Here is a 21,922-nt window from a genome sequence, read left to right as displayed (position 1 = left end):
GGCATTGAAGTTATGTAAGGGAAAAATGACCTCTGGTGAACTCAACTTGCTTTCAAATACTTTGGAGAAAAATAAAAAGGTAGATGAAGTAAATGTGACAAAATCCAGATGCCTCTTAACTCTAGGTAATGAGCACATGAATATTCGTTCTGTCTACTTTGTGTACATTTAAATTTTTTCATTTAAATATGGGTGAGTTCGAGCCCTGCACTGGGCTGCCTCTCTGCTGTCAGTGTGGAGCCTGCTTGGGTTCCTTGGTCTCCCTCTGTCTGCTCCTCCCCCACTTGCATGCATGTCCCCCCCTCTCTCAAAAGTAAACATTTAAAAAAAAAGACTCTTTAAAAACACCGGAATGGGACATAAAAATATTGCACATCACCTACAGAGACTATCAACAACGCAAATCCACCCCACTCCAACTATTCCCTTTGCCATGGTCTGGGGATGGGCCCTAAGGTCTGCGTTTTTAACAATACCTCAGGAGTGTCTCAGGAGATTCTTCTTTTTTTTTTTTTTAATATTTATTTATTTTTGAGAGAGACAGAGACAGAATGCTAGTGGGTTAGGAGCAGACAGAGAGGGAGACACAGAATCTGAAGTAGGCTCCAGGCTCTGAGCTGTCAGCACAGAGCCCGACATGGGGCTCGAACTCATGAGCTGTGAGATCATGACCTGAGCCGGAGTTGGATGCTCAACCAACTGAGCCACCCAGGCGCCCCTGTCTCAGGCGATTCTTGCAGGTGGTCCTGAAATCACACTTCGAGAAATATTAACATAGAAGAAAGAACTCCTAGGGGCACCTGGGTGGTTCAGTGCATTAAGGGTATGACTCCTGATTTTAGCTTAGGCCATGATCTCACAGTTCATGAGTTCGAGCCTGACACGTGGAGCCTGTTTGGATTCTCTCTCTCTCTCTGCCCTCCCCCACTCATGCTCTCACTCTCCCTCTCTCAAAAATAAACTTACGAAGAAGAAGAAGAAGAAGAAGAAGAAGAAGAAGAAGAAGAAGAAGAAGAAGAAAGAACTCCTAATGTCCTAAATATATCTGGACCAGTTAAGGGGGGATTGATAGAAGATCTACAACCTGAGCTGACTTTTGAAAACTGAATGAAAATCGTCTGAGTGAATCAAAGAGAAGGGCAATCTAGAAGGAATACTACAGGTAAACACAAAGAGATATGAGAGTATGTATTGCAGGTTAGGAAATGTCAAGCAGTTTTGTATGATTAGAATATTAGGAAGCATGGGGAGGTGGTAAGAATTGAGGTGGGCAAGAGATAGAAAATAAAAGATTTCTGTAGGCCATGCTAAAAAAAATTAAACTACACTTAATATATTTGGTGTTAAGGGAAATTTTATTCTACATTCTAAACAATTCAGTTATGGGACTTTGGAAACAAACCATAGTGCCTTGAGGACTATTTTTGTCTTAAAAGGGGTCTTGGTAAAAAGACCTTTTTGTAAAAAGACAAGATACCACTATCACAAGGTTACCTTCGACTAGGTTCCCTACCCTGTCCACTACCTAAAATGAGGCTTAAAAATAGGCACTGAAGTCAAATGTTCTTAAGTAGAATGACAAAAATAAAACAACATGCCCACGTTACCATTATGTACCTAAAGTATGTACCTACGTACATACTATGAAATACATGTATTTCCTAGTTCAGTCCACTGAGAGGACCTAAAGGTACATATACCTTAGTAACAATGAGCACATCCAGTGCCCTGGTCCTGGTTTCCAACACCATTCTCCAAAAGAGAAAGCAGGGTTCCTTGGTGACATGCCTGATTCTAGGTCAGAGAAGGGAATAAACAAATTGAGCCTAAAGCATGCTGTAGTGCTAGAAAGTAAAGAAGTGTTGGGGCGCCTGGGTGTCTCAGTCGGTTGAGTGTCCGACTTCAGCTCAGGTCATGATCTCATGGTTTGTGAGTTCTAGCCCCACGTCGGGCTCTGTGCTGACAGCTCAGAGCCTGGAGCCTGCTTCTGAGTCTGCGTCTCCCTCTCTCTCTGTCCCTCCCCCACTCATACTCTGTCTCTCTCTGTCTCAGAAATAAACATTAAAAAAAAAAATTAAAAAAAAAAGAAGTGCTCAAAAAACAAAAGGGTAGGGTATGTAAAAAAAAAAATCATAGGGGGGAGTGGGAGGAGCAGAAAAGAATGAAAGGGAAAGCAATACAGGAGCCAACATTAAAGAGCTCCCAATGGTTAAGGATAGAACAATTTGAGCAAGAAAATAAGTAATATAGTACTGGATTATAACCCAAACCCAAAGTACAAAATAAACAAACATCTATGCGGCCATACTGATACAGATAGATATATGAAACATAAATATGTATTTACGTTCTAAAGAGAGATTGTCTCTTTCCATATATATATATGGAACACACACACACACATATGTGAAACACACACACACACACACACACACACACACATACACACCTATAAAATTACGCCCTCCCCTACATTTTCCATATTCTTCTGAAGCAAGTTAGGGGAGGGGTACTTAATACTGTTCTCTTCAGTTATAGTCCATTTCCATAGAATATGTAAAAGAAGGGGGAGAGGGAGAAACTTTATAAAGGATACAGTTAACAAACACTACCCTGGCCAAGTGATCAAGGTTACGTCAAAAATGAGAAGTCATATTTATAACACATGCCTTTGATATCCTTTGGGAAATATAGCACTTGACCTCTGTAGTTTTCCTACCAAAAACCTATGACCTCAGTCTAACCATGAGAAAAGCAATGGACAAATCCAAATTGAGGTGTATACTGCAAAAAACCTGACCAGTACTTCTCAAAGTCATCAAGAACAAGGAAAGTCTGAGAAACCATCTTAGACCAGAGGAGGCTAGGGAGACAAGATGACTAAATGTAATGTGGTATCCTGGGTGGGATCCTAAAGTTGTAAAAAGGACACTGGGGCATACGGGCAAAATGTGAATAAGATATGAAATTCAGTAAATAATAACGTACAAATAATGTTGATTTCTTAGTTGTGACATATGTACTACAGTGACATATGGCATTAATAAGGGGAAATTAGGTAAGGGGTATACAGGAATTTTCTGTATTATGTTCACAACTTTTCTGTAAATATAAAATTATTCTAAAGTAAAAGGTTTACTTTTTTAAATGTGGGTTGTGGCTGAAGCAGTATTACAAGGAAACTTAAAGCCTTAAATGTTTATATTAGAAGTAAAGAAAGAATGAAAATGAATGGGCTAAGCATCCAAATTAAGAAAATGGGGGTGGGGAGAGAAAGATATATTAAAACAGTACTCCCCAAAGGAAAGAAATAAAAAGTAATAATAAATAATAAATAAAAAACAGAGAGCTCTCTGGCCCCCTCACACCATGTGAGGATGCAGACAAAAAACAGCTATCTATGCACCAGGTTACAGGTCCTTACCAGTAACCAAATCTGCCAGTGCCTTGATTTTTGGAGTCCCCAACCTCCAGAACTGTGAGAAATACATTTCTGTTGTTTATAAGCCACACAGTCGATGGTATTCTGTTATGGAAACTGAATGGACTAAGATAGAAAACCATATAAAAAAAAAAAATCAAAGATGGATCAAGTACATAATTGTGATGAACAAAACATTTAGAAACCTTTAAAAAAAAGCATAGAAGAGGGGCGCCTGGGTGGCTTAGTTGGTTGAGCGTCCAACTCTTGAATTTGGCTCAGGTCATGATTTCAGGGTCATGGGGAGAGCCCCGAGTTGGGCTCTGTTCTAAGTGTGGAGCCTGCTTAAGATTTTATCTCCTTCTGCCCCTCTCTGCTGCTTATGCTCTCTCTTGCCACCAGCCCCAAAAAGTATAGAAGAATATCTTTATAACTTGAGGTAGGAATGAACTTCTTTGAAAAGACACAAAAAGTACAAAACAAAGAAAAATCATAATTCAATTTCTGAAATTAAGAACTACTACTTTGCGGTGCCTGGGTAGCTCAGTTAGTCAAGGACACAACTCTTGACTTTGGCTTCGGTCATGATCTCACAGTTTGTGAGATCAAGCCCTGTGTTGGGCTCGGCTCTGACAGTGTGGAGCCTGCTTGGGATTCTCTCTCTTTTCTCTCTGTCCCTCCCCTGTGTTCTCGTTCTCTCTCTCTCTCTCTCACACACACACACACACACACACACACACACACACACACAGTCTCTCCCTCTCAAAAATAAATGTTAAAAAAAATGTACTGCTTCATCAAACACAAAAAGTACAAAGCTAAGTGACACACTGGGCAAAAATAAATGAAGCACATATAATCTACAAAGGATAAATATCCAGGATAAATAAAGAACTACTAACTATTAATGAAAACACCTCATTTTTTTTTTTTTAATTTTTTTTTTTTTTCAACGTTTATTTATTTTTGGGACAGAGAGAGACAGAGCATGAACGGGGGAGGGGCAGAGAGAGAGGGAGACACAGAATCCGAAACAGGCTCCAGGCTCTGAGCCATCAGCCCAGAGCCCGACGCGGGGCTCGAACTCACGGACCGCGAGATCGTGACCTGGCTGAAGTCGGACGCTTAACCGACTGCGCCACCCAGGCGCCCCAACACCTCATTTTTTTTAATGGGGGAAAGACATGTACAAGCATTTCATAGAAGAGGAAACATAATTGCCCCATAAATAATACAGAGGTACTCACCCTCAACCTTATAAGTATTCAAGTCAAAACAAATTAAAACTATGAATTATAATTTCACGTTTTATTATTCTGACAAAAATTTAAGAGTCTGAGAATATCAAGTGTTAGTGAAGAGATGAAGAAATGGGAATTTTCATTCACTACTGGTGGAAATATAAAGCAACATGACCTTTTTGGAATAAAGTTTGAGAACAGCTAGTAAAGCCGAATATATATGTGTGTGTGTGTGTGTGTGTGTGTGTGCGCGCGCACGCGTGAGCACACTTTATGATCTAGCAATTCCACTTCTAAGTATAATATAGAACTCTTTTAATTTTTTAAAAATGTTCACTTATTTTTGAGAGAGAGAGAGGCAGAGAGACAGGGAAATCGAGAATTTCAAGCAGGCTCTGTGTCATCAGCTCAGAGCCCGACACAGGGCTCAAACCCATGAACTGCAAGATCATGACCTGAGCCAAAATCAAGAATCAGAGGTCCAGCCAACTGAGCCACTCAGACACCCCTGAATCTTTTATTAAAAACATTCATTAAACTCTCTCCATAAAGAATACTCTGCTAGGTTATATTAAAAAGGATATAGAAAATGATACCTAGTTAAGAGTTAATAGTAAAGCTGAAGAAAGGAAACACAAACACATAAAATCTAAGTGTTGGAAAGAAAGAGCCAGAAGTGACTCTGTATCCTAAATTCCCCACCTAAAGAGACTGTCTTACAAAATAGCTTGAAAATACAATGTATCACATCAAAAAGTTGAAAAACCTGACAAATTAAAGTACTAAGAATAAACAAGTCTTGGACTAATTAAGTACAGGTGCCTGGTTTCTTTGCCTTGTTACACACTATTAGCTTCTTATCATATTTTCAACCCAAGTCAGGGTATAAAGATGCTGAACAGGTTTTCTCAAACCTGAGTTTGAAATTTTCACCCAGAACCATCCTATTTCTAATTTTAATGTTTAATCCAGGGAGAAAAGTTAACCCGCCTTAATTTAACTAATTTCATGAACTGTTCAATTTATTCCATTTTGTTATTTATATCTAATATGTAATGTAAATCAAACTTGAAATAAGGACTTAAGCCCTCAGCTATTACGTAGCCAGGAATAGGATAATTAGGTATTTTACAAAACTTGTCCAAAATCTCAGTTCATATGGGAAAATAGAAATATGATTCAAGCTGCAGGAAGAGGAGAAATAAAATAAACACTACTATATAAACATCAGAGTTAAGACTATAGACCACATTAGCCTGATAGAATGTTTTAGTTCTTGTAATGCCCTTCCCCTTGCATTTCTTTCATCTGTGCAACAAATATTTTGAGCAGCCCATATACTCGGCGGTGTGGTAGGCATTTGGGAATAGCATAACAAAGTTCTAGTCCTCATAGAACTTGCATTCCTTGCTTTAGGTTGTGTTACTTTGTCTTGTGTTACTTTGTCTTTTCCCTCATTTTCTTTTACATTTTTGGCAAAGAAAAATGAGATCTATGTTAAGAAAGAATAAAGAATAAAGAAAGTATTTTTTTTTTAAGTTTGTTTATCTTGAGAGAGACAGAGACAGCACAAGCAGGGGAGGGGCAGATAGAGAGAGGGGGAGAGGGAGAATCCCAAGCAGGCTCTGCACTGCCAGGGCAGAGCCTGACATGGAACTCAAACCCCCAAAGCCGCTAGATCATCACCTGAGCCAAAACCAAGAGCCAGATGCTGAGCCACCCAGGCACCCCAAAAAAGAATATTTAAGAAAAGGTATCTTAATGCAATGATCAAATTTTACTCTAAATTTACCAAAGAGTGTCTAGAAATCAAGCTAGGTCTTAAAGCTCAAGAATGAGGTTAAGGCCAAAGCCAAGGATCTGGAATTCACCCAATCACTCACAGGAAATAGTACAAACTAGAGGTGGATAAAATCTCCCAGCCCAAGGTAGACCATAGGCAGTGAAAGAAAGGATGATATCTTGGTAGCACCTACATCCAAGTAGCAAGCAGATGGACATGAGGCAAAACAAAAACCACTGTCTATCAGCTTTAAACACAGCAAAACTCAAACAGAATATTTTGAAAAGGCCAACCAATGAACAATTATTATCACATAAGTGGTGACCTCTTAGAGAATATGAATCTAGTAGCAGGAGCAGAATCCAAATGGCAACTCAAATGGAACTCAACCGAATGAAACTCAATTGGAAGGCCATAGAGGAGTACATGGGAGGAGAAAGAGGGGCAGGGGGACCCCAAATTCAGACTGCTCTTAGGGGAATGTTAGCAAAGAAAGAAAGAAGAGACACAACTGTAGAAGTCTTGAAAAGGGATGCAGAACATGGAGGGTAAAGGAAATACTAGCCCAATTGTGAGTAAAAAATTTATTACTCGTTATTTCACGCCCTTTATAGGAACACATTTTACCTCTGTTGATAAAGGCTTAAGAGAAATTACTGACACATGTGTGTGGTTCACTTCACATTCAACACCCATGAGGCAGACTAGCATACTGCCTGACACATCCACTCATTCAGGAAATATTTCTTGAGAGCCCGCTATGTTTCAGATAGAATACCAGGCACTGGGAATACAATGAAAAGACAGCTCTGCCTGTATTCATGTGGTTTACAAATTAGTGAAAGAGAAAAATATGAAACAATTATTAAAACTGTATGAAGAAAACAGTTTTATGGACAGGAATAATCTAATTTAGATTTAAAAAAAATTTTTTTTACGTTTATTTATTTATTTTTTTGAGAGAGCACAAGTGGGGAGGGCAGAGACAGCAGGAGACAGAATCCGAAGTAGGCTCCAGGCTCTGAGCTGTCAACAGAGCCGGACGTGGGGCTCAAACTCACAAACTGTAAGATCATGACCTGAGCCGAAGTCGGATGCTTAACTGACTGAGCCATCCAGGCACCCCAAATTTAGATTTGGAGATCAGGGGCATCCTCTCTGATCAAGTAATATATATATTATATATTTTTTAAATGTTTATTTATTTTTGAGAGACAGAGAGACAGTGTGAGAATGGGAGGGGCAGAGAGAGAGGGAGACACAGAATTCGAAGCAGGCTCCAGGCTCTGAGCTATCAGCACAGAGCCCAATGTGGAGCTCGAACTCACAAACTGTGAGATCATGACCTGAGCTGAAGTCAGACACTTAACTGACTGAGCCACCCAGGCGCCCCCTGATCAAGTAATATTTAAGCGGAGATCTAAAGGATGAGTGTGGGTTTCCTGTATTACTGCTCCCAGAACACACTTACCTCCATGCCTTCTCATGCTTGTCCTCTGCCTTGACTGTCCTTCTCCCCTTAACCTTGTCGGCTGAAACCCTAAAGATCCTTTTGTGACCCTGTTATCATATCAATTCACTTGATCTCCCAATCAGAATTAACTGAGGCCTTCTCCAAGTTATTATACCTTTTTTTTGGTTAATAGTTCAACACTGATATATACTATAGTTGTTTCCCTCAATGAACTGAAAGCTCTTGGAGAGGACGGACCGTGTCTTTTTCATGAATTGCCTACAACGCATACTTACTGACACACCATATATATCTAATGGATGTCCCATGACTTGCTTTTATTTCTAATAAAGGTTTAGTGGTTAATGAGTATGTTTTCCTTCTTTCTGTTCCTAACCAAATTGGATATTACACATGTAATAAAATGACTAGGGATAAATATGACTGGGAACACAGACTGGGAACTATACTGAAATCAGACATTTTGTTTGAGGATAATGGTTTAGAATCCATTTGGGAAGAAAGTAGAAATAAACAGTAGATTGAGAAAAGCGATGGAAAAGTGTGCAAAAGCTGAAAGGGTACTGAACTGCCAGCTAGGACAAGTGGGACCACTATGCCTGCCTGTCCTCTCCCCAGTTTCCAGTTTTCCTACCCACCTCCAGCAGTTGCAACAAAAGGAACAGGTCCCTGGTCATGATAGAGTTAAGAGGTCCCAGAATTACCTTCCCATTTCAAATAATTTATAAAACCAAATATATGAACCAAATATTTTCAGACATTTGGGAAACAGGCAGCTCAAAACCACAGTGCTGAAAGAGAAGAAAAACAAATGAGTTGAGCCCTATAATTGCTCAGCTTCTGCCTGGAGGCAGTGTTCAGGTCACTGAGCAGGGAGAGTGTGGAACAAAAACTCAAAAGGAGCCTAGCAATCTCAAGTTAAGGAGAAAGAAATAGGAATCATGCACGTCAAGGTGGCTAGAATATGTGCAGTAGGGTACTAGGATGGAGGGGACTGGCCAAGATGGAGGAAGCTCCAGAGATTGCAGAGTACCCTTAATTCTGTGGCTGAATACTGATATGCATACGTGAGAAAAAATGTCCCTAGGCCAAGAAAGAACCACCAGAGGACAGTTGACAAAACAACTCCTGGAGCTCACACAGAACTGGGATTAGTTCACGCTCCCATCAGCCAGACTGGAAAGATTTCTTAATAGTACACAGGGTATCAGGCAAAGTCCTCAGGAAAATACGGTCTCAGTAGTAAAACTAAAGTCTGCTTTGGAACTGCTCTAACAAAGCTTAAAGCAAGTCTCAGAAAGACTAAACTTATCCCAGATAACTTAATTACTTGTCAGAACAAAATACACTATTCATAGAAACGTAACAAAATCCAGTACTCAACAATGTAAAATTCACAATTCCCGACAACCAATAAAAAATTACCAGTGTGTAAAGAAGCAGGAAAAAATAACCCAAAAGCAAAAGAGAAGTTAACCAATTGAAACAAACCTAGAAAATGGCAAAGATGATGGAATTAGCAGACAAAGAAATTAAAATAGCTGGTATAAGGCCACAAACCAAGTCTCCGCAAATTCAAAAATAATCAGTCACACCATGCATCTTTTTTGACCACAACACTCTGAAACTAGAAATCAACCACAAAAAAAATTTGGAAAAAGCACAAATACATGGAGATAAAATAACATGGTACTATACAATGAATAGGTCAACCAAAAAGTCATAGAAGAAATCAAATGAAAATGGGAACAAATGAAAATGAAAACACAACGCTCCAAAATCACCAGTATGCAGCAAAAGTGGATCTGAGAAGGAAGTTTACAGTAGTCTAGGCCTACCTCAAGAAGAAAAATCTCAAATAAACAATCTAGCCTTACACCTAAAGGAACTGGAAAAAGAAGAACAAATCCCCAAGACAGCAAAAGGAAGGAACATGAAAGTAATGAAAAGGGTGAGAGAAGAAATCAATGACATAGAAACTAAAAAAACAATAAACAGATCAATGAAACCAGAAGATGGTTCTTTTTTTTTTTTTTTAATTTTTTTTTTAACGTTTATTTATTTTTGAGACAGAGAGAGACAGAGCATGAATGGGGGAGGGTCAGAGAGAGGGAGACACAGAATCTGAAACAGGCTCCAGGCTCTGAGCTGTCAGCACAGAGCCCGACGTGGGGCTCGAACTCACGGACCGCGAGATCATGACCTGAGCCGAAGTCGGCCGCTTAACCGACTGAGCCACCCAGACGCCCCAGAAGATGGTTCTTTGAAAAGATCAAAAACATTGATAAACCTCTAGCCAGACTCAAAAAAAAAAAAAAAAAAAAAAGAAAGAAGGAAAAGAAAGAAAGAAAGAAAGAAGAAAAAGGACCCAAATAAATAAAATCACTAATGAAAGAGGGAGAAATAACCAACACCATAGAAATACAAACAACCATGACAGACTATTATGAAATATTCTACCAAACATTTAAAGAAGTAATATCTATTCTCAAACTATTCCAAAAATAGAAAAGTAAGGAAAACTTCCAAATGCATTCTAGGAGGCCAATATCACCCTGATACCAAAACCAGATAATGACACCACACACACAAAAAAAGGAACCCACAGGCCAATATGTCTCATGAATACAGATGCAAAAATTCTCAACAAAATATTAGCAAACCAAATCCAATAAAACATTAAAGAAATCGTAGACCATGATCATATGGGATTTATTCCCAGGATGCAAGGATGGTTCAATATTTGCAAAATAATCAATGCAATACATCACCAAAAAGAGAAAGGATAAAAACCATATGATCATTTCAATAGATACAGAAAAAAAAATTTGACAAAGTACAACATCCATTCATGATAAAAACTTTCTGCAAAGTAGGTCTAGAGGGAAAATACCTCAACATAATAAAGGCCTCATATGAAAACATCATGCTCACTGGTTAAAAACTTAGAGCTTTTTTCCCCTAAGGTCAGGAACAAGGTAAGTGTGTCCATTCTCACCACTTTTATTCAACACAGTACTAGAAGTCCTAGCTGCAGCAATTTGACAACATAAAGAAATAAAAGGCAACCAAATTGGTAAGGAAGAAGTAAAACTCAATTTGTAGATGACATGACACTATATATAGAAAACCCTAAAGATGGCACCAAAAAAAAACTACTAGAACTGATAAATGAATTCAGTAAAGCAAGAGGATACAAAATCAATGTACAGAAATCTGTTGTATTCCTATACACTAATAAGGTGTAATTAAGAAAACAATTCCATTTACAATTGCACAAAACCAATAAAATACCTAGGAATAAACTTAACCAAAGAGGTGAAAGACCTGTACCCTGAAAACTATAAAACACTGATGAAAGAAATTCAAAACACAAAGAAACAATAAGACATTCCACATCCATAGGTTGGAAGAACAGAAATTGTTAAAATGTCTATCTTACTCAAAGCATACAGATTTAATGCAATCCCTCTCAAAATACCAACAGCATTTTTCACAGAACTAGAACAAACAATCCTAAAATTTGTATGGAGCCACAAAAGACTTTCAATGGCCAAAGCAACCTTGAAAAGAAAACAAACAGGGGCACCTGGGTGGCTCAGTCAGTTGAGCATCCAACTTCAGCTTAGGCCATGATCTCGCAGTTCATGGGTTCGAGCTCCACGTCGGGCTCTGTACTGACAGCTCAGAGCCTGCTTTGGATTCTATGTCTCCCTTTCTCGCTTCCCCTCCTCCACTTGTGCTCGCTCTCTCTCTCTCTCTCTCTCTCTCTCTCTCTCTCTTGAAAATAAACATTTTTATAAAGTTTTTAAAAAAAGAAAAAAAACTACAGGCATCACAATTCCAAGTTTCAAGTTGTATTACAAAGCTGTAGTAATCAAAACAGTATGGTACTGGCACAAAAATAGACACAGAGATGCACAGAATAGAGTAGAAAGCCCAGACATAAATCTACAATTACATGGTCAACTCCTCTTCAACAAAGGAGTAATGAATATACAATGGGAAAAAGACAGTCTCTTCAACAAATGGTATTGGGCAAACTGGACAACTACATGCAAAAGAATATAACTGGACCATTTTCTTGCACCATACACAAAAATAAACAAAATGGATTAAAGACCTAAATATGAGACCTGAAACCATAAAAATCCTTGAAGAGAGCACAGGCAATAATTTCTGTCATTGGCCATAGCAACATTTTTCTAGATATGTCTCCTATGGCAAGGGAAACAAAAGCAAAAAGAAACTACTGGAACTGCACCAAAATAAACAGCTTTTGCACAGTGAAGGAAACAATCAACAAAATAAGAAGGCAACCTATTGAATGGGAGATGATATTTGCAAATGACATAGCTGATAAAGGGATAGTACTCAAAAAAAATTACATTAAAAAAAGACATATATATACACATATATACATATATATATATATATATAATATCTACAACTCAACACCAAAAAACAAATAATCCAATTAAAAAGTGGGGCACCTGGTGGCTCAGTCGGTTAAGCGTCCGACTTCAGCTCAGGTCATGAACTTGCAGTGGGTGGGTTCAAGCCCCATGTTGGGCTATGCGTGGACAGCTCATAGCCTGAAGCCTGCTTCAGATTCTGTGTCTCCCTCTCTCTCTTTGCCCCTCTCCCACTTGTGCACTCTTTCAAGAATAAATACAATAAAATAAAAAAAAGAAAAAATGGACCATAGACATTTCTCCAAAAATGACATTGAGATGACCAATAGACACTGAAAATAGACAATGAAAAGATGCTCAACGCACACACGTCATCAGGGAAACACAAATCAAAACTACGATAAGAGATACCATCTCACACCTGTCAGAACAGCTAAAATCAAAAGCATAAAAAACAATAAGTGGGGGTGAGGATGTGGAGAAAAAGCAACCTTCCTACACTGTTGGTAGGAATGCAAACTGGCGTAGCACTGTGGAAAACAGTATGGAGGTTCCTCTAAAAGATAAAAATAGAACTACTGTATGATCCAGCAATTGTAGCACTTGGTATTTGTCCAAAAAATACAAAAATACTAATTAAAAGGATACACGCACCCCTATGTTTACTGCAGTATTATTCACAATAGCCAAACTATGGAAGCAGCCCAAGTGTCCATCGATAGACGAATGGATAAAGAAGATGTAGTATATATACATAATGGAACATTATTCAGCCTTTTTTTTAATGTTTACTTATTTTGAGAGACAGAGAGTGCAGGGAGGAGCAGAGGGAGAGGGAAAGAATCTCAAGCAGGCTCTGTGCTGTCAGTGTGGAGCCCAACATGGGGCTCAACCTCATGACCATGAGACCATGACCTGAGCCAAGATGAAGAGTGGGATGCTTAACTGACTGAGCCGCCCAGGCGCCCCTCAGCCATTTTTAAAAAAGAATGAAATCTCGAACTGGCAACAACATGGATAGAGCTAGAGAGTATAATGCTAAGTGAAGTTAGTCAGAAAAAAGACAAATACTGGGGCACCTGGGTGGCTCAGTCAGTTAAGAGTCCGACTTCGGCTCAGGTCATGATCTCGCGGTTTGTGAGCTCAAGCCCCATATCAGGCTCTGTGGTGACAGCTTAGAGCTTTGGATTCTGTGTCTCCCTCTCTCTCTGCCCCTCCACCACTCGTGCTCTGTCTCTCAATAAAAAAAATAAAACATTAAAAAAAAAAAAGACAAATACCACATGATTTCACTCATATGTGGAATTTTTTTTAAGTTTATTTTTATTTATTTTGAGTGAGATACAGAGAGCAGGCAGGAGAGAGGCAGAGAGAAAGGGAGACAGAATACCAAGCAGGCTCCACACACTGTCAGCACAGAACCTGATGAAGGGCTCGAACTCACAAACCGTGAAATCATGACCTGAGCCAAAATCAAGAGTCAGATGCTTCACTGACTGAGTCACCCAGGTGCCCAACTCAAATGTAGAATTTAAGAAACAAATGAGCAAAGTAAGAAGAAGAAGAAAAAAAAAGAGAAACAAAGAAACAGACTCTTAACTACACAGAACAAACTGATGGTTACCAGAGGGGCAGTGGAGGGTGGGGAATGGGTGAAATAGGGGATGGGGATTAAAGAGTACACTTGTCATGATGAAACATAAATAAATACAGCTAATATAAATATACCCTATATACTTAATAATGTAAAGGAAAAATAGGAACATGCTATGGAAAAAGATACAAATATTTAAGTAAAACTTCTAGAGATAAAATTATATTATCTGAAAGTGAAGACAGAGCAGACTGGATATTGCAAAAGAAAATATAAGGGAACTTAGAGTCACAGCAAGAGAAACTCTCCAAAATGAAGCATAGATAGGGGGAAAGAAGACTGAAAAAAAATGATAAGCCTCCATGACCTGTGGGGGCAATATTAAGCAGTGTAACATATATGTAACTGGAGTCCCAGCAATGGAGACAGAAAAAAATTTTTAAGAAGCAGCAGCTCCACTTTTGGGGGCTGTGTCCGTGCTCCGGAACAGCACTTTCTCAAGCACCTCAACAAAGTAGTTGGCTGTCTCTGTATTAATAAGAACCACAAGGATGGTTTGCTATGGACCATTCATGTTTCTAGTTTTTACTCTGTGTAATGACTAAAACCTTGACTTATGTTTAGTCTAAGTAAGTCCCTTTTCTTATATTTATCAATGGGGGAGGGGTAATAACATTAAAAAAAGAAAGGAAAAAGTTATTTTCTACCTCGACCTGGACTCAAATATTTATTGAAGCTCTGCTCTGTAGCCAGACATTATTCTAAATGTCAGAGATCCAACATTAAACAAAATATATCAATCCTTGCTCACACTGAGCTTTTATTTTAGTAAGAAAAGGGCTCCAGCCATGTGCTTTTTCAAAAATAGGATCTTATTTTGAACCTCAATCCACTGAAATGAGACATCAAGTATATGTAAGTAAAAAGGAAACTACAGATGTAACTACAATACATATGATGGTCTTTTTTAGTACATCTAAGCTTTTCTATGAATTGAATGTCTAATTACTCCAAGTACAAAAAACACTCTACTTACACACACCTAATGAATGTATCATGTAAGCACATAACTGGTGGTTAATCCAGAAATCATCTCTCCCCCCAACAGAGCCAGGCCTGTATCCTATCTACACTATTGTAACTATCCTGTCACCTGTTAATTCCACTCCTTCTTGCATTCTCTTCCAGAAGCCACTGTCCCTACCCATATTAGGATAAATCAGAGGAACAAGAGTTCACAGAGTACTTATGAAATGAATGGATGAATCACATTGCTAAATTCTATATAGTATTAGCTATATCATTATGAGTTAAACATGCTTTGCAGGACACTGTTGTTGTTGGGCTGAATTGTGTCCTAAAAATGCATACGTTGAAGGCCTAATTCCCAGTACTTCAGAATGTGACTATATTTGGAGATAGGATCTTTAGAGGTAATTAAGTTAAAAATGAGGTCATTAGGGTAGGCCCAAATCCAATCTGACTGGTGTTCTTATAACAAAAGGAAATCTGGACACATATATACAGAGAGGAGAGACCATGGGAAGACACAGGGAGAAGATGGCCATCTACAAGCAAGGAGAGAGGCCTCAGAAGAAATCAACCCTGCCAAAACCTTGATCTCAGACTTACAGCCTCCAGAGTTATAATGAAGTAAATTTCTGTGGAGACACCCAATTTGTTATGGCAGCCCTGGCAGACTAATACAACCATGTATCCATTAAAAAGAACTAGAGCTATGCCATTTGACAGACTTCCACAAGGTATTTTTAAGACAAAAATTAAAAGTACAGGGAATGGGGGGCGCCTGGGTGGCTCAGTCGGTTAAGCGTCCAACTTCAGCTCAGGTCATGATCTCACAGCTCGTGAGTTCGAGCCCCGCATCGGACTCTGTGCTGACGGCTCAGAGCCTGGAGCCTGCTTCAGATCCTGTGTCTCCCTTGTTCACTGCCCCTCCCCTGCTCATGCTCTTTCTCTCTCTCCCAAAAATAAACAAACATTAAAAACAAAAAAAGTACAGGGAATGCTCAAAAACCCATGTACACACGTGTGTATGTACCATATATTATAAATATATATTTGTAGATGACATTGACAATATGGACAAATATAAGCTAGGTTATTAACATGGGTTAGAGGATTCTGGCAGGGATATGGATGGAAAGGACGAAAAAAGGGAGAAAAATGAACCAATCACCCTCTCCCCATCCCCCCAGAAAACTATACTGAAAATAATTGTGCCATATTTATGCATTTTTGTAACATTTTATGTATGTGTGTAGATATGAAGTAAAATATAAATTTAATTTTTTTCATTTTATTTAGTGTTCATTTAAATAAAAATTTTCATGATTGCTTTTCTGCTGTGTGTACATTAGCCATGGGAAAGACAGTATTTGAAGTCATTTCCCACAGAAAATAACTATACAAGTCAAAATCCAAACGTGTCAAGTGCCAAGTTCATATCATCTTGCATTTGTTTTGCTTTAAAAACAATAAGTATGACTTTCCAAAACAAATTTTTTATTGCTTTTTGTGATAACAGAGTTCCCACCAATAAAACAAAAAACTGATTTGAGAAAGCCATCTGATGGTTTTTTAGTTCTTCAAGCATTTTCTTTTTTTTTTTTTCAAGCATTTTCTTAATCTTCATACTCGAGAGCCTTCCAAATGTGACAGAAAGCCCTTATCAGTGGTGTCCTGACACAAGTAGGAGCTCTTTATAAAATTCCCAGTTTTTCCCCACAGTGCTCCCATACACCCTCTCCTATCTGAAGTCTGAATCCCATTCAAAGAGGCGTCTTTAAAGCTGGACTAACCATTCATAATACATGTGTATCTATTGTCTATTTTTTGGTAGTTTTCCTAAAAATACCAACAGATAACAGTTTGTGACTTGAACATTGTTTTAGTAAGATTCACAATTAATTGCCCCTAACTTCTAAGTGTAATATAATATTCTAAAATCTAGTGAATCAAAGGCATAGAAGCAGAGGGAAAAGCTTTTTCAAATGCAAACTTTCCCAAATAGATCAGGTTCCTTGACATATAATCACTAACAGAGCAAATTGGCTTACTAGATGAATTAAATAGATTTCTTTGCATTTATAGATACTTCCACTTCGAGAAGGTAAAATAGTCAATGTCATCTGTGAATTCCACTTATAAATGTTATCCATTTTCAGACTTTGAGTAAAAGAGGTTACATCCCAAATAAGATACATGCACACAGGCATGTGTTCACCACATATTGTGTGAGATACTAGGATACAAAATAGACACAGTCCCTGCCCTCACAGAGCTTAGAAATACAGAAGGAGAACAAGACATTAAACAGATCATCACAAAAACAACTACGTAAGAGGCAAAGGAGTGAAGAGTTAGGTAAGCGTGGGCTAAACCATCCAGTTTCAAATCTTGGTTCCTTCAATGATCAGGGTGTAACCCCAAGCAAATCACTTAACCCCTCCTATAATATTATGTACCAGTTCACAGTCAGTGTTTAGTAAATGTTAGCTGTAGCTACTGCTATTGTTCTTTTTAAAACAAAGGATGCCATGAGACTTAAATAGGAGCCTACGTTAACCTAGGTTCTGGAAAGGAGGAGTAAGGCTGAAACTTGAAGGGTGAAGAGTAGAATTTAGGTGAAAAGTGGACGAATGAAGTGACAGGGTAAAGGGAACAGCATGAACAGACACAAAAGGGAGAGTAAAGGAGCTAATATTAGAGATGGTTTGGTAGGGCCCAGATCACTGGCCAGATGCACCAGATGCAGATGCATTTACTAAAATAAAGAATACTGTAAGAATAACAGATGTTTTACTACAGGGGAAGGGGAACAAGGAGATTAAGAGTTTAGTTCTGGACTTCATTTTGCTTGAGATATCTTTGAGACATGAAGTTAGCAAATGATCAGTTTCATGTACAGGTAAACAAGTCTGGAATTGTATTTTTAATAATTTCAATCATACAATGCCTCTATCCTATCAAAACAGCAAGAAGTGGTTAGATATTAAATGACCATAAAATAATAATGCCACAGGAAACCAAATGAAACTTTTTTTTTCTCCTAGACATCCCATACTACCGAGAAGAAACTGGATGTATTTCAATGTTTTGAAGACCGTAACCTCGTAAGGGGTGCTGTTCCCCAATCAATTCCATGATGGTAGACAGTAAGACTACAGAGGGTATGTATAAAACAGGAATGTTAGAAGTGGCTTTCCCCTCCAACTTTGCACTATTCTAGAATGTGGCTGAATGTCCCTGGAAAAGAGCAGAATCTACTGACTCCTCGGCTCAACTGTGACAAATACATTCTTCAAAGGGAAGCTCAGAAAGAACAGTCGTATTTGGGGTGCCTGGGCAGCTCACCCAGTTGAGCATCCGACTCTTGATTTCAGGTCGTAGGATCAAGCCCTACCTCAGACTCCACACTGAGTGTGGATACTGCTTGGGATTCTCTTTCTTCCTCTGCCCCTCTCTACTCCCCACCCCTTACTCACTCACTCAATCTCTCTCTCTCTCTCTCTCTCTCTCTCAAAAAAAAAAAAAAAAAGTCACATTTAAGAAAAGCATACTAGGCACAAATGGTTGGTTGTAGAGATCATTTTGATTCAAGAGAAGAAAACAGTGTCACAGAATGACAGGTTTGCTTCAGATTTCCTGACAACTGACATTAATTAGCATCTATTAAGTATCACATATTTATACTTCATAAAAATACTTCCTTAAATAGAATCAGTGTAACTCAGTTTTGTAAATATTAAGCCTTGCCAACATGGCAAAAATAATAGGGCTGTCAAATCATAAAGTCTTGTCTGCAAAATAAAGTGTTATGATTTGTTTAACAAGTTCACACTTTTCAATCACAAAACAATTAAATCCATGGGATCTCTGTAATAACAAACAAGATCTGCTATTTTCTTGGAGATTGCCAATACAGGAAATAACAGTTGTCAGAATGCGTATCTTGGAGGTCTGACTTTACCTGTATGTGTGATCTTAGGCAAGACATTAAATTTCCTAAAATCTCAAGTTTCTCACCTGAAAATGGCAATATCATTACCCATCTCCTCAGGATACCGTAATGATCAAATAAAATCATATTATCTGAAAGCACCTTAAAAAATACAATGCCAGGGGCGCCTGGGTGGCTCAGTCAGTTAAGTGTCCGACTTCAGCTCAGGTCATGATCTCGCAGTCCGTGAGTTCGAGCCTCACGTCGGGCTCTGTGCTGACAGCTCAGAGCCCAAAGCTTACTTCGGATTCTGTGTCTCCCTCTCTCTCTGCCCTCCTCCAGCTGCCACTCTGTCTCTCTCGCTCTCTCTCTCTCAAAGTATAAACATTTTAAAAAATTAAAAAATATATATATGTATATATATACACACCAACAAAATCCAGTTTATCCCATTTTGCATTATATAATCCCAAATATTAGTGATTCTTAACCTAAACTATGCATAACAATTATCTGAAAAAAAATTTTTTTTTAAATGCAGCCTTCTGAGTCTCATCCCCAGAGACTGTGGTTCAGTATGCCTGGGGTGAAGCCAAGGAACATGCTTCTTTTTTTTTCACTGTGGTAAAATAAATTTACCACTTAACCATTTTTAGGTGTACAATTTGGCACTAAGTACATTCACATTGTTGGACTACCATTATCATTATCCATCTCCAAACTTTTTCATCATTTCAGACAGAAACTCTGTAGCCCTTAAACAATAACTCTTCATCCCCTCTTTTCCCCAGGCCCTGGTAACCACTATTCTATTTTCTGTCTCTATGAATTTGGCCACTCTAGGTACCTCATATAAGTGGAATCCTACATTTGTCCTTTTGTGTCCGACTTCTTGCACTTAGAAAAATGTTTTCAAGGCTCTTCCATGTTGCAGCATAGATTTGATTTCATTGCCTTTTTTTTAACACTGATAACACCTAATTTTTTTTTTTTTTTTTTTTTTTTTTTTTTTGAGAGAGGGCACAAGTGAACGAGGGCAGAGAGAGGGGGGAGAGAGAGAATCCCACGGGGGGGGGGGAGAAAGAGAGAGAGAGAGCGAGCGCGAGCAAGGCTCACATTCACCTGAATCGGGGCTCCAGCTCACACAATATGGGACTCTAACTCACGAACTGAGAGATCACGACCTGAGCCGAAGTCAGATTCTTAACCAACTGAGCCACCCAGGCACCCACACCTAATCTTTTTCTTAAAGACTGTTTCTTATGGCAGTTTTAAGTTCATGGCAAAATTGAGCAGAAGGTACAGAGATTTCCCACATACCCTCTGCATAGCCTCCCTTTGACTTCAGCTCAGGTCACGACCTCACAGCTTGTGAGTTCAAGCCCCACGTCAGGCTCTGTGCTGACAGCTCAGAGCCCGGAGCCTAAATCCCCACCAGAGTGGTACATTTACTACAACTGATGAATCTGCACTGACACAGCATTATCACCCAACATCTTTAGTTTACATTAGAGTTCACTATTGGTGTTGTATGGGTTTTGACAAATGTATAAGGACAGGTATAGACCATTATAGTATCACAGGAAGTAGTTTCAATGCCCTAAAAATTCTCTGTACTCTCTTCATTTTCCCCTCCCACCCAAGCCCTGATCTTTTTGCTGTCTCCAGAGTTTTGCCTTTTCTAGAATGTCATATAGTTTGGAGTTATAGCATAGGTAGCCTTTTCAGATCAGCTTCGTTCACTTAACAACATGCATTTAAAGTCCTCTATAGCTTTTCATAGCTTGTTAGCCCATTTCTTTTTAGCACTGAATAATAGTCCATTGTCTGGATATACCACAGTTTATCCATTCACCTACTGAAAGAAGTCTTGGTTACTTCTAAGTTTTGCCAATTACGAATAAAACTGCTATAAAATCCATGTGCAGGTTTTTTGCACGGATGTAAGTTTTCAATTACTTTGGGTAAATTCTAAGAAGTGTGATTGATGAATCATATGGCAAGAGTATACTCAGTTTTGTAAGAAATCACCAAACTAATTTTTAAAATGGCTAAACCATTTTGCATTCCCGCTAGCAATGAATGGGAGTTTCCTGTTGCTCCACATCCTTGCCACCATTTAGTGTTCTAGATTTTGACCATTTTCTTTAAACTTCATTTATTAATTTTGAGAGAGAGGCAGGGAGAGAGAATCCCAAGCAGGCTCTGTGCTGTCAGTGCAGAGCCCAATGCAAGGCTCAATCCCACAAACTGTGAGATCATGACCTGAGGTGAAATCAAGAGTCAGACACTTAACTGACTGGTACCCCTGCTTTTCAAATCAGTTTGTGAATATCCACAAACTAACTTGCTGGGATAATTCTGATTGATATTGCACTGAATCTATAGATCAAGTTGAGAAGAACTGACACCTTGACAATATTGAGAGCTCCTATCCATGAACATGAAATATGTCTCCATTTACTTAGTTCTTTGATTCCTTTCATCAGAGTTATGTAGTTTTCATTATACAGATTTATATTTATATATATATACTGCTCACTACTGCTTATATATATTCTCTTAAATATTCCCTTCCTTGTGTTTTCACAACATGCATTCGCATTCTATTTATATCAGAACTTTTAAAAACAGCAAAGTCCATATATTTATACCTTAATATCTACTGACAAATTATACCTTTTTGAGGCAAGAGAGGTAGGTGATACATTTAAAACTTGAAATTAATTTTTACCAAAAACTCAAAGTATGCCTCAAAAGACTTACGAAATTTTTAAATAAAATCTCTTTAAAAGACAAATTTAAACCCACTTGGAAGCTCTTAATTAGTTGTAAAAATAGTCTCCTCAAACTAGGCATTCAAGAAAAACTGCATACCACTCAAATTCTCCAATTAAAGTTTAAAATGAATATGACAATTTACTTCTAAATATCAAAGTTCTGTTATAACTTCAGAACTCTTATGAAGCACTATTACTTCTTTGGTAAAACGGAACTTTAAAAAAGAAGTGGCTCTAAGCATATACAAAGATCC

The 21,922-nt window shown here is 38.4% G+C and overlaps 1 protein-coding gene across 3 annotated transcripts in view; it reads right to left on the bottom strand.

Moving 5' to 3' along the window:
- The window catches only part of SOS1 (SOS Ras/Rac guanine nucleotide exchange factor 1), a 150,504-nt gene that overhangs the window by 87,491 nt on the left and 41,091 nt on the right, over positions 1-21,922 (bottom strand). The window lies entirely within an intron of this gene.

The sequence above is a fragment of the Leopardus geoffroyi genome, chromosome A3 (assembly GCF_018350155.1).
Source record: "Leopardus geoffroyi isolate Oge1 chromosome A3, O.geoffroyi_Oge1_pat1.0, whole genome shotgun sequence".
NCBI lineage: Eukaryota > Metazoa > Chordata > Mammalia > Carnivora > Felidae > Leopardus > Leopardus geoffroyi.
The sequence above is the reverse complement of the archived record's forward strand: the minus strand, read 5'-3'. Positions and strand labels throughout refer to the sequence as shown.